At 39.4% G+C, this 12976-nt stretch overlaps 1 protein-coding gene across 1 annotated transcript in view; it reads left to right on the top strand.

The window, feature by feature from the left end:
• Nucleotides 1–660: 660 nt before the first annotated feature.
• Nucleotides 661–12976, top strand: part of GEFmeso (Guanine nucleotide exchange factor in mesoderm) — a 152740-nt gene continuing 140424 nt past the window's right edge. The window contains exons 1-2 of the mRNA XM_087354026.1: nt 661–722; nt 1242–1425. The gene's annotated coding sequence lies outside the window, so the exon portion shown is untranslated. The remainder of the gene's footprint in view (nt 723–1241; nt 1426–12976) is intronic.

Here is a 12976-nt window from a genome sequence, read left to right as displayed (position 1 = left end):
CAACTGTAAAACAGTATTGTGTGTCATTAGTATAGATCAACACATTTTTAATCTCGGCTCTGCTTAGAGATTAGTGGTTAGCTTCATGCCCCAGCCACTTTCCACACAAGCAATGAACCGCTGTGCCCATTTTGACATGAGGCTGGGTAGGCCCCAGAAGTGATCTGAAAGTTGTAGCAGAAAGAAAAATTCTGCCCAACCAGAATCGTACACAAGTCATTCAACCTATAATCTTGTCATTAAAGTGATATATCATTCTTAATTCAAGTCGGGATACAGGTTTTGAATTGTTGGTATTTATTGTAATGTATATATAGATTACAGTCTTCTGGGATGTTGCCATGTAGCCTCGTAGAAGTTTACCAACTTTTCAGAGGGCTTGATACCGCCATCGTCAGGGCAGTTGAAACAACCTCTGAAATGCCGGTAAAATTCTATCAGACTGCATAGTGCAACAATCCAGAAGACATCCATCTTCGTACTCACTGCCCTGAGATCCTAAAATCCCTAGGGTGCTGATGAGACGTAAAAGAAGCTATTGAAAGATGCACAGTGAAGAACTTAATAATTTTTACAACTAAAATATTATTTGGGTAATTAGATGATGGAGCAGCTGCCTCAGGTAGCAAGGATGAGAAATTCATGCAACATTTTTGAATGCAGATCGGATTGGATGTTCCCCGCCTCAGGTGGAGTCCATCGGGAAGCAGGAATGGGAGAAGGTGGGTGATTATATTGCGCGTGTGCACTCTAACCATTTCTGTTTCAAGTGCATTGTACCCCGTTGGTATTACCTGTGCTCGAGTAGTTTTGTTAAAGTGTACAGGGCAGCATTCATGTCCTTCCTACTCCCAGCGGAGTTCTCTTGGCGTGCGGACCGCTGCAGAGACGAGAGAGTAGGCCTTGCATGCATAGCGACCAGTGACGGGTTCTTGTGAACACGGCATTGAACCTTCAGGTTTAAAAAAGGAAGTAATTTCTTGACCCGCTTAGCGACTACCAGTTTTTTTAGGATTCCTGGATCATTGAGGTCGTTAGTTAATTCGGACAAATTTCACGCATGAAACACGTGGAAGAAATCGTTTCAAATTGTACGGAACACCGAAGTTTAAATAGTATATGTAATATAGGTTAGTACATTACAATGTTGACAGTAAGGCCATTTCTTTCTTTTCTCGTGGTTCGGATGATACAGTTTAAAATTCTTGTGCACTCGGTAGTCATTTATTTTCGTATTGCAGGTACTCTGCGCGAAAGGCTTGACTTCCCTCCCCATTGGACAGGCCAAACACTTGGCCCTAAGCTGGGTACCATAGATGACCTTCTGAGAGAACTGCTTGTACCTGCATGCAATTGTCTGTCAGTCACTCTCCGCTTCGTGTGTTGTGACGTTGTGTGTTCTGGGTTGTTCTTCTAGTGCCCGAGGTGAGTTTACTGGTTGAAAGGGTCAGTCGTTTTGATGAAATGCACTCGAGCAAATACGTCCTTTATTTTTATGTATAATTTGCGTGATTGAACAGAATAGCATTTTGGACTTTTAAGATTTCTAAATTGTATTCCATATTGTTTCAACATATCTGAATGTTAACGCCACGGTGGTCTAGCGGTTAGAACGCTGGCCTTGTAATCCTGGGGGTCTCGGGTTCGATTCCCGGCGGTGCCCGAATTTATAACTTGTGTTGGGCAAGGCCGTGGTCTAGGCAACACGGAGTTTTCCTTCGGGGGCTTCTCCGGTTTCTCCGTGGCATCCCAACAATTACTCCATTCACACACAAGAAGGCAATGGCAAACCACTTCTGGATCATCTGCCAAGAACATATATGAACAGGTCCCAGTCCGAGAAAAGGATGGAAGGATCCTGTTCATATGGACCTGTCGTCAGACAGAACACTAAATAAATAAATAAATCTGAATGTTGGAATATTTTCCAAATATTGGTAGTAATTTTCTTATTTATTTGTCCTTGTTTTTCTTTCATTTTCCGTCTATTTCGTTTACCGTCACTTGCTTTGTTATCATTTGGACTGAATTACGTACAAGGGCAGGGTAAGATTTTCGTTACTAATGTGTAGAAATTCACCAAGTTCAATAGGCTTTTGGATCACGCAGCCCTGTCCAATAAGAGTCATTCTCGAAATGAAAAGTAGCCTACATTTATTTTGACTAGGTTTTATTAGATTAAGTTATGTCATTTTGGGGAGGAGAGACTACTGTTGACTCCACTGTTGTCGTAAAGCATACCAGCAGAAGTCAAGACAGTCGGAGGACTTACACCTAATACTGTGATTGAAATGTTTGTAATGTAAGATCGTTGAGCATATGAACTTGCTTACATCTCCTTGACTTTATTTTCTATCTTCTGTGTATGTGGGATAAAGTCCGAAAATTCTTTATGCTTTTTTTCTTTGACATCACTCCTAGGCGAGCCTGTAAATTCTTCTGTTTTTAACGCCCTGTTTGTATTTACGCGCTCGTAGATACATTTTGAATTTAAGTACAAGCCTAAGAGAATCGTGTTTACGAACGACTTATCTCGATTTTAGCATTAAATGATTAAACTCAGTCTTGCATAGACGATATGGCATGTGTTAACTACTCGCATAAGAAGCTTTGCAGTGTCTGCTTTTTGACTGTCTAGTAATGTTTATTTGGATGTGAACAGAAGTTCATTTGACAGTATTTGGAAACAATTAGCATGACGTCGCTAAGGAATGGCGGCCTCGTAGGCGAAGGTCGGAAACAATTGACACACAGAAAGGGATCTTCCATCTTCTGTTAGAACTTCCGTCGTGAGAAACGTCTTTAAAATAACATTCCAAGATTTCATGAAAAACTCATGTTTGTGGTGGAAATTAGCAGGGGAATTTTCAATTTTGAGTGTAACAAGGAATTCCGGGCAAAACTCATGAAACCGACTTTCTTACAGCAGATGATTGGTTGCAGTTGTAAATCGCAAGTCTACACAAAAGCTGGGGGGGACACACACTCAGAGCATGGTGATTTCATAAGCTTACGTTTTTGTTTATGGAAGAAAGCGTCTTCGTGTATTTAAAAAAATATATTGATAGGTTTTGAAACAATTACATCATATCTGAATTCGGGATAGGTTAATATAGTGGTAACGGGGTAGACGTGTATTCAAACTATTTGCCATAAATACACACTGCCGACAAAACTGAATATTAAAATATGTAGTAAGTGTAATAATGACATAACTGTAAACGGTTAAACAAAATTGTGAAATCACCCTCGAATTGGTCTAGAATAGGAGAATGAAATTATCACTGGGCGTCGAGATTTTATTTCGAAGTGGCAGCTTGCCGAGGAACCTGACGATAAATGTTGTAAGCTTATTCTTTTAAAATTAACAGGCTTCCTTCATAATTCACGTCTACTGAACGTAATTTATATGTATGCCAAAATAAATACGAATTTAATTATTAGTAATTAATTCCGACATATTTCAAAAGCTGATTGTTGTTCTCGACTCTCATTTTTACGCGTATTTTTTGATTCCATTTTTTGCCTACAGGTGGGTCTGTCTGTATCAATCATAAAGTCGAGTTTTGCCAGTTGCATGTTCCATCACAGCATTTCTTTATACCCCAAGAACACCAACCACAGTTTAAGAAATCTTTTCCAAGTTAAGTAATCGGGATCATAAAATACGTTGATTTACTGCAAATAATTACTAGATATTTACCAATATTTAAGTTCACAATTTCTTTCACTTCAAGATAATACCATCCGAACTCGCGGTAAAGTAATTGCCCACCCCTGAGGTACAGAGCCAGACAATGTAAACGCCTCTTTAATAGGGTCCTGAAGAACAGAATTTTTTTCTAAACACCCCTCATAAAGTATTTACCTTCTTTGTGTAATATGACTGTAATAAAACGACCCATTCGTCTTGCGATGTCTTGATGTTGAAGATGAAAGCTGACAGTACGTTGACTCCATTAGTTCTGTGTACACACACACGCGACGTGAAACATCCCTCATACTGATGTAAACACATCACGTACATTTGTGTATTGTGTTAGAACCATTTTGTGTTTAGGCTGAGTTAACCCCGTAACCAGCCAGGGTGTGCCTTTGCAGGGATGTCACAAATAAGTACGAGGTAATCTTAATTGAAAAGTTCATACTCAGCTCTGGATTCCAAAATGTTATCAAATTCAAAAGAGCCCGCCACTAGAATGATCATGCCCTAAGTCAGACTAATTTTGTCTACTCTCGCAACCTCCTTCTCTAAGATAACTTTGTCCGAGTACTTAATAAATCATCACGCCATGCTGGATGATTCGTGAATCACATTTACATACCCTGAAGTAACCTGGAAATTCTGACTCTCAATCAACATTACTTTACAATATGAACGCGATTTCGTATGTTTAAGAACGAGATCTCTTACTTCATTTTACAGCGTTGCTGACGTAAGGATTGTTGCATCTAAATATTGAATACGTAGTCTGTTCGGTGCTGCCTCATGTGGGTCATTTCTGTACTATGAGCAGTAATCGGGACACCACTCTTATTTCCTTGAAAGTTTTTAAATTAAATTACAGAATATGAGACTGGTTTAAGGTGAAATACTTCACTACTTGCATCAGACAACGTCTTTGTTAGTAATATTACAATTTATTCCGCCCGGAATCTAACCGTAGATATTTTTATAACCGCAGAAAAGTGTCGTGTTCTCATTTACTCAGAAAATGGAAATCTTAAAAATCTTGGTCGATGTCCATCACACTTGTGCTTAAATAGTTATAATAGTTGCCATGACAACATCGTTAAAAGTTTCTCCGCTTTGTGGTTTGCAGTACTGATTATAAAACCGGACCTATTACGTCTGGCTAGAACAATTCTCATACCCCCGCCCTTCCCAGTGTGTGCACAGAGTACTTGACGGTTACTATTGCCACACGTAGTAGTGAATGGCGCGCAAGGAACTGCCATTGCTTATTTAAGCCTTCTTTCCCTGGAGATTCGCTCCGATGATGGAGGCAGCACGGGCCTTTGAAACGCTGGTAAACTTCTACCGGACTTCGCGGTGTTACAACCCAATAGACAGCCACATTCGTGCCTGAACTGTGTTCAGCTTGTGTATGTTGTTTGAAAAGGGCGGGATTTTATACTAGCTACCCCTCGCCTCCTAAATAGGCAATTCGTTCCTGGCCTAGTGCTAAGCAATATGGAACAAATGAGGCAATTAATATGTATAATGTGAAACGAGCTTCCAGTTTTACGTCCTGCAACCGACATGAATGAGGGTGCGCTAGTGTCCTACCCCGATTTGCAGATAGACGACCGGACATAAGCAGCTGCCAGGAGTTTTCCGGTCCGGTGCTCCTGTCATTACACTGCTAGCTGATTAACTTCCGGTTCTAAATGACTAATTATTGTTATTATTCTTCCTCTTTCCTCCCCAGACAGGAACAAACATCATTCAGAGACAACTTTCTCTGACACATAGAGCTCATGCTTAACTGGTGTTTCAGAGGAACGCCCAGATAGCCGTCTCTAACCCGATCACCAGTTTCAAGGGTTTTGATGCAGGTAGACAGAAACCTTCGGTCATCATAGTCCGTTGTCCGACCGAGATTCGAACCTGTGTTGGTTGGGTTGCGTCTTAACATATTTTTCCTCCCCTCCCCTTTCCTTGCTCTTTCTTTCTCTTCGTTTCATTCCTTTTTCTTTTCTTTCTTACGTTTCTTATCTTTGTCTTTCTGTCTGAATTATATTTTTCTTCCTCTCTTTTATTCGTTGTTTCTATTTTATTTGTCTGTTTTCTTTTTCTTGCCTATCTGTATTATTAGTTAATCTTTTCTTTCCCTTTTTACTGCTGTTTATTCTTTCTCTCTTTCTTTCGTCCATTCTCCCCATCTCATTTCTTGTTTATTTCTTTATTTTCAGTCAGGTGCTTGAACTCTGGCCTTTCAAAGACCTCAAACCACTCTGCACGCTCCCATTTTGAAACACCACTCTCCACCAAACCGCATTTCAATTGTTCAAACTCAGACCCCCACCTCTAAATCCGTCTTATTTATGTCTTCCTCCATTACAACTTGCTACTGCTGTCTGCCTTCAAGTGGTGTTTCGAAATATGAAGGATGTAACCTGTTTTTTCACTCCTGCAGAGATGTGTTCCCTAGCATCACAAAGCTGGATTCATTTATACCACTTTTGTTCTCGCAACTGGTTATCTGGAATGGACCAGCGAAACATACATCACAGTCATTCGTTTTTTGTTCTGCTGTGCGTTCACACCTACGTGAAGGGTGTGGTCTGCCCGGAGAAGTTAATTTAAGGATTCAAGATCAGTCCACAACGCAAGATGTGTGATTGGGCCAGAGTTGCAGGTCATCTACAACATCTAACACTTTCCACGTGTCCATCCGTCACTAAATTGTATAGCCCTAATTGTGCTTTTAAATCCTTGGAAGAAAGCAGTAGGCTTTATAATTTCCTGTGGCGTTGTTTTGGCATTAGGGATGACAGTGATCGCCGAACCGCTCTGACACCGAAGAAAAACATAAGCCCACGACTCAGCCCAGAAGAAGCGGTGTAAGGCATCGTATACACAGTACGAAAGCCTAGCATAAGGTTAGCAGTTTCTTTCCAAATCTTATTGTTTTCATGCAGCTGAGAGTTTTCAATATGAACACAAAATATTAGAGTGCACTTGACGAAAGGTGTCCTTTCATAATTGTACATGTTGTCACATGCTTACCAATGTCCGTGATATTTTATGTTTGAAGAGGTCGGTTTTAAGCGATAGAAATTACATGTAGTTATGGAAACAAGTATCTTTAAACAAAACGCAGCTTGGATAGTATTAAATGAACCGGAATGGTCAGTAGAGTGACTAACAACGGCATGGGTTCGATTCTTGATGCAGGAAGGGATTTGTACCTTCGCTATTCCGTTCAAAATGTTTCTTGGGTCCACTCAGCCTCTCCTCCAATGGGTACGGAGGACTGTTACCGCGGAGGTAACCCGTCAGGAGCTTGTAGCTGACCGCTAACCAACATCAAGTGCCGAAGTGAACGCGTGGAGCTACACTTCCACTCCCCCAATACTTGAGGACGTGGTGATTTGTTGAGGGGCCATTTACGTTAATGGAGTTAAACGGTTACATGTAAGAGACAGAACAAAGTAATTTTTGGGCAGATGGTAATCACCCAACTGGTCAAAAATTCCTTTTTATTGAATTTGAATGTCCACTGCCATGCTCACAAAAAGTCTACATAAATTCAGTCTACGTCTACTGATCCTGTTTGTTTTCGACCAATCTTAATACAGTACGACCCCGTTATAACGCGGGTTGCTGGGGACAGGGGTAAACCCGCGTTATTACGGGAGTGCATCGGAAAAATCGGTACAAATACTGGACGTACTGTACGGTACGTACAGTATTGATAGACTATCTCCATTTAAGAGTATACATACTTATGTTACAATTGATTTTTACGGAAAAGTAATAAATAATTAATTTGGCTTTCATTTTAATATACTGTACTAAAATATATCGTACTACTGTACTTTTTTATTTACAAACACTATGTACACGCTATTTATACACTATTAAATACTTTTTATATATCAAGAACTACCCAAAACGATGGCTATTATAAAATAAACATCCTGTTTATAGTAGGTCTGTTAAGCCTAAATAGTTCAGTACACTTTCCTACGTTATGAGTCATACTACAACGTACAGTATATAAATAAAGGCTTCTGAATAAAAGTACAGTATGCACAAAAATTATCGCTACTTCGTAGGTAATGTAACGGTACATGTTAAGAAATGAATCTTGATAATTGATACACTTTTTTCTTTCTTTTCTTTCTTGTTTGCTGCACTATGGGGGACATGAGGTACCCGCGTTATATCCGGAACCGCTGTATAGCGAACCGCGTTATGGAGGGGTTTTACTATACTATCCTCAGTGCTCTTCTTTTCAACCAACATTTTGTGTTCATTTCTCATAGCAAGGGAAGAAATAGCAATCAAAAATCAGTAATGTTGTGTAGCTTTCCGGTGTGTTACGTTGATCCTTGGTTCTTGTTTCGATCCGTGTTGTTCAAGTGAACAGAGAATGTGTGAATGTGAGAGAGGGACAGAAACACGAAGAATAAACTGCAATGTCGTGTCGATTCGTGGGTCTAAATGATATGCATAGCCTTGTGCGAAGCCTAAACCATCGTCGACTGCCTTTCTACGTTTGAGAGCAACACTACTATGCAGTCTTTCGAAATAAGCATTGAACAGTTAATATTACAAAGTGAAATCTCTGTATTATGTAAGAAGACAGAATAGTCAATCCTAACAGTAACCGTCTGCCGCGTTCCGTCATGTACTTGTCTTGTATCCAGTTGAATTTCGATTAAACAAGCTCATGTGAGCAGAAGTTCTGACAATGGTGTAACCTTCGTTCACAATTATTCAAATGCTCAACAAGTAGCTGTTTTATGGACCTCGGAAGTTTGTCATCGTAAACTGTCTTCTGTCATTTTAAACCAGTTCACGCCACTAAGCGTATTTATCTGATTTAATTTAATAGTATCTATGCATCTACCGAGGAATTTTTACAAAATTGCAGACGAAAATTCTGGAGAGAAGAGATTTCTTGGGAGGTAAGGGGCTTGGATGGAAGGATAGATAGTTACTAAAGCTGATCTTGAGGTTGTGAAGATGTGGACTGGATTCATATAGCTCAGGATAAGGTTCAGTGACTGATTGTTGTCAACGAGGTAATAAACCTTTGGGTTGAATAAAAGTCAGGGAATATTTTAACCAGCTGAATGATTAATGGGTTCTCAGTAAGGCCTTAGCCTTAGTAGTCATCTGAAGACGTGTTTTACCAGTCTTGTTGTTTGCCATTATTCTCTCCTCGGGAAGAGAAGATGCGTAGGTTTTCCGTTAATTTCCTGTCAACGTTTCTTCGAAAATAGCTAATCCTCTCATTTTATCTACCGTGTTCCCATTTACCATCACTCTTATCTTTCGTAGGTAAACACTTTGAGTCATGCATACTGGTCTACATCCTTCCTTCTGAATACCTGAATTTCATATAGAGGCAAGTCAGATTTGAAATAAAAACTGTACGTCTCCATGATCTGCTCTTTTGTACAACAATATTCTGTCTCCAACAAGCAATATTTAAAAAATAACCAAGAGACGGATAACTTACCAGAACGTGCCACTGAACTAATATCAAATTTATTCTCCAAGTGTGAGCTAGGAACAAGAAAGGGGCAATGTTAAAACATGTCCCTTACTTGAAGATGGCTGTCTTCTGTGTTGTTGCGCCATGCAGTCTGATAGAAGCACCTCTGAAACGTCGGTAAACATCTACCAGACTACACGGCTCAACAACCCAGAAGATAGCCATCTTCACACTCGCCACTCTGAAAACCTGAAATCTTACAATGTCCCTTTCTTGCCCCAAAACTAATTTGTTATTTGGTTGGTTATTGTAGCGCAACACGGAACTTCGATCAGCTTTTAAAAACAAGACAGAAGGTGGTAATGAAGAGAGTGGGTAGAGCGAACAGTTTCAGGATTCAGGTAGGGGATTTTGAAAGCCTTCTGGAAAAAATACGTGTATGAATGTTTCCAGAGGTAGGAAGAGGAGGAAATGTGAGAATTTGTAGGAAAGAAATGTTATACAGAGATAAGATTGCAATAAAATATGCAAAACTCAAGGGCACAGTGAAGCTAGCTGAACAGGATGTCCCTAAATGTGACAGGCGTTACTACAAACGGCTAAACTACGTTTATTCTTTCTAGAGCATATATGATGACGTTAGAAACCGGAAATTTTTTGGGATAAAATTAAAATGTGGCATTTTGTAATTTCCGAGCAAAAAGAGAACATCTCCATTAATAAATTTGCTTTTCTAATTCTTGAACAAATAAACATTGTTCTTAAAACTAAGCTTGTTCGTAAAGGATGCACAAATTAACATTACATGCAAAACAGAGCACGTAAAACTTGTGGAAAAGTACGTATCATTCATATTCTTATTACATCAAAGTCTTTAGTTTCAGACAGAAAAGGGAAGAAAAGAGACCACTTGCGAAACCTAGGTGTAGATGGAAGGATAGTATTACTTTTTATTCGTCGTTCTTCAAAGTATAGATGGGCTAATACGGTTAACGAGAACGCCTCGCTCCTGACACATAAAATATGCCTACTGTAACCGTTCTCCTCCTTTGTCGCTGACCGCAGCCTCCACTACGATGTTGTTGGTTGGGATTGTTCGGGATCTCTCAGGGTTCGTTGCTCGGCTCAGCTAGTCGGTCTGCGTCGACTCCCTCTCATTCGGTGTCACGGCCAGTTCGTAATAGCCATATTGAATACTCGGATTGTTTGGAAGTAACACAGTATTTATTTAGGACCTGCGCGATCCTTGATGTTTTACACTTTGTAGATTTCACAATTCTCTCAACTGCACAACCACACGCTGACTTCTCAATTACCTCCTTTCTAAATACCGTAACTTGAATCTTGAATATAAACTCGCGATAATCTTGAATACTGAATACAGAATACTGGGTACAGAATATAGAATACCGAATATCCAATATCAAATAGTAAATAAAGAATGTTTATTGAATGGAATCCCCCTCTGCGGCCATAATAACCCCTTTTATACCGTAAGAACCCTTACGGCTCGACAACCAAAATTCCCAGCGTTGCCCGAAAGGAAATGTAACATCAACTCCTATTGGTGTGGGTCCAGGTTCGGTTCGAAAGACCTCCTCTTTTTCACCCAACCCTCAGGGAGTCCCTCCCACACTCTTACTTCCAAAAGGGCATCGCTAACTAGCTGCAAAACCCACTTAGGCTAAGAGCAGATAATTCAAGTACAAGGGAACTTCCAAGTCCAGGAACTCCTAAAACCTCTGCGTTCCCACGTACTTCAAGTACCGCTACATCACTTAGCATCGGCTGTCCATAGTCGATCCCAAGCTTACAATATTTCCGAATATAAATTAAATACACAGGAATCATAAACTAAGAAAAGAGAAGCAGGACAATAAGTGGATAATACAAAACCTTATTACCTAGCAGACAAAAGTTGGGTTTCTTACAAGTACAAAAAAAATAGCGAATCCTGGGCAAGATTACACTACATAATTGTAAATGAGGAATTGGGTTGATGTAGCTTATTTTGAGGCATCGTTCTGCGATTTATTCAGAGGATATGCCACCTAATATTTCAGTCCGGATAGTCTTGTTTAAGCATGCATTCAAACCATTAAGTGTTAGGTAAATTATCCTTGCAATTTGTTCTTCAAATGCGGAAACAAATTTGAGGATGCGCTGCTTACCGTGTAAGAAATTCGTGATGGTATCTGTGGCTTTAGTGCAACGCACTTGAAATGCTTAATATAATTTCGGTATGATGTCACAGTCAAGTAGAATTCTAAACTGGGATTTGGCAACATCTTCGTATAAGGTGCACTGAACTTACATTCCATTCGGAGTGTGAATAAGAGAAATCTCATGAGAATTCCCCACGATTTGTGTGTAGTTTCGATATTTTATGTAAACGATTTCCTTATCTGTTAACTTTCTCCATTTATCTACGAAGATTGGCTACTTGAATATACAAGCATATGACGGTTCCCTCATTGGTTTGAATGTTTATCAAGAATTTGAAATGAAATTGTAATAACTGTTCAAGGATGAAAAATTATTTTACGGGTGAACTATATATATTTGCGTAATGATGAAAAATAAATTCATACAGGCTAAGAGATGCAAGACAGTGCCTTAAGAAATGTTATGAAAATTGTGTTTTATTGCACTTTGCTCTCGCCTGGGAAGGAGACGAGATATTTACAGACCTTGTTACACCTGGAATTGAAGCCGTAACACTCTTTTAACGCTATACTGACAGAAGAATAATCCATTACGGGAGTCTCCGTTGTTGATTTGTAGCTGTGTTTAAATGTTTGCCAGAATCGACTGTACGCTACATCTGAGATCACTGGTTAATTATGCTATTCGCGTATCGTGTTTTCAATGATTTGAGACCTGGCATCTGCCTGTAGACATTTCAGATAGTAGCAGTGGAATGCACAACGCGAATTGATCGTCATTTGAATGCATCTTGAGCATTGTTGGAACAGCTTTGTCTCACCAGAAATTTCCGGCGTTCTGCATGACAGATTTTATGCGGGTGTAGAGGGTTGTTACCCTTATTGAACAGAAAGCATTTAAAGTGAAGGTAGCAAACTTGGAAATAACGAGAAAATAAATGCATATTTTAATTTCTTCAGGTATTCTAATATTTCTTTTACACTCCACGTTAAGCTAACCATTTACCTACAGAATACAGCAACGATTTCACACTTCGAAGCAAGAATTTCTCATGAATGGTTTTTAAAAAGTAGTTCTTACATATATGATTTACAATGCGTCTCCATTACAAATATTTAGCTATTGGTTAATATTTGCTATCATTCAATTGAGAATATTTATCTTAATTTCTCCTATTTAAAAATGTGAAGATTAAATTATAAAAAAATCCAGCTTTATCTGTTTTCTGTATGGGCGTGTAACTTTGTTTTTCACCTTACACAGGTGTTTGAGATCAGGATACTGAGGAGAACAGCTGGACCAAAGAGAGAAAGCAGCAAAAGAAGGAAACAAGAGAAGGAAAAATTACATCAGTGCTTTTGAACTTGTTAATTTACTTCGTTCAGCAAAACCAACGTGGCGACCGGGCGAAATCTGAGATGTGACAGCATTTGACGGTTTTTAATATAAGGTTACGTGTAATAACGCAATGCAAAAGAGGGAATGCACAACTTTAATTAGGGTAATATCAGTGAACAGGCTTTTATTTATGAGTTTCTACAGTGAGATTATTTTAGAACTTCCCTCATGAACCGCACAGGCTGAAGAGTTGGACACTTCTGCCGTCATGATGGCCCGCGGAGATTCGGACAGGTACC

This window comes from Zootermopsis nevadensis, unplaced genomic scaffold, assembly GCF_977971745.1.
Source record: "Zootermopsis nevadensis isolate Lab colony 2312 unplaced genomic scaffold, Znev_1.0 Znev_ptg000022l, whole genome shotgun sequence".
Classification (NCBI taxonomy): Eukaryota; Metazoa; Arthropoda; class Insecta; order Blattodea; family Termopsidae; genus Zootermopsis; species Zootermopsis nevadensis.
The sequence above is the reverse complement of the archived record's forward strand: the minus strand, read 5'-3'. Positions and strand labels throughout refer to the sequence as shown.